The following is a 1,369-nucleotide window of genomic DNA, read 5'->3' as shown; positions in this document are numbered from 1 at the left end:
ACAGGAGAATACTGCTAAACAGGTAGAAGAAAGACAAAAATCCCTTAAAGAATTACAGGAAAACACAACCAAACAGGCGATGGAATTGAACAAAACTATCCAAGATCTAAAAATGGAAGTAGAAACTATGAAGAAAACCCAAAGGGAGACAACTCTGGAGATAGAAACCCTAGGAAAGAAATCAGGAACCATAGATGTGAGCATCAACGACAGAATACAAGAGATGGAGAGAGAATCTGCTTGTGGACGTTGTACATCGTGGTGCGGAGCCTAGTGCGCACCACGATGTACAACGTCCACAAGCAGTACACAATCAGGACCCAAATTTTTGCTGTTCACAAGAAAACCACCTCAGGGATAAAGACAGACACTACCTCAGAGTGAAAGGCTGGAAAACAATTTTTCCAAGCAAATGGTCTAAAGAAACAAGCTGGAGTAGCCATTCTAATATCAAATAAAATCGACTTCCAACCCAAAGTTATCAAAAAAGACAAGGAGGGGCACTTCATACTCATCAAAGGTAAAATCTTCCAAGAGGAACTCTCAATTCTGAATATCTATGCTCCAAATGCAAGGGCAGCCACATTCATTAAAGAAACTTTAGTAAAGCTCAAAGCACACATTTTACCTCACACAATAAATAGTGGGAGACTTCAACACCCCACTCTCACCAATAGACAGATCCTGGAAACAGAAACTAAACAGAGACACAGGGACACTAACAGAAGTTATGAAACAAATGGATTTAACAGATATCTACAGAACATTTTATCCTAAAACAAAAATAATACCTTCTTCTCAGCACCTCATGGTACCTCCTCCAAAATTGACCATATAATTGGTCATAAAACAAGCCTCAACAGATACAAAAATATTGAAATTATCCCATGCATCCTATCAGATCACCACTGACTATGGCTGATCTTCAATAACAACATAAATAATGGAAAGCCAACATTCACGTGGAAACTGAACAACACTCTTTTCAATGATACCTTGGTCAAGAAAGAAATACACAAAGAAATTTAAGACTTTTTAGAGTTTACTGAAAATGAAGCCACAACATACCCAAACTTATGGGACACAATGAAGGCAGCCCTAAGAGGAAAACTCATAGCTCTGAATGCCTCCAAAAGAAACTAGAGAAAGCATACACTAAAAGTCTGACAGCACACCAAGAAGCTATAGAAGAAAAGGAAGAAAATTCACCCAAGAGGAGTAGATGGCAGGAAGTAATCAAACTTAGGGGTGAAATCTACCAAGTGGAAAGAAGAAGAACTATACAAAGAATCAACCAAACCAGGAGCTGGCTCTTTGAGAAAAATCAACATGATAGATAAACACTTAGCCAGACAAACAAGAGGGCACA

The sequence above is a fragment of the Mus caroli genome, unplaced genomic scaffold (genome assembly GCF_900094665.2).
Source record: "Mus caroli unplaced genomic scaffold, CAROLI_EIJ_v1.1 scaffold_15685_1, whole genome shotgun sequence".
In the NCBI taxonomy this organism is placed as follows: Eukaryota; Metazoa; Chordata; class Mammalia; order Rodentia; family Muridae; genus Mus; species Mus caroli.
The sequence above is the reverse complement of the archived record's forward strand: the minus strand, read 5'-3'. Positions refer to the sequence as shown.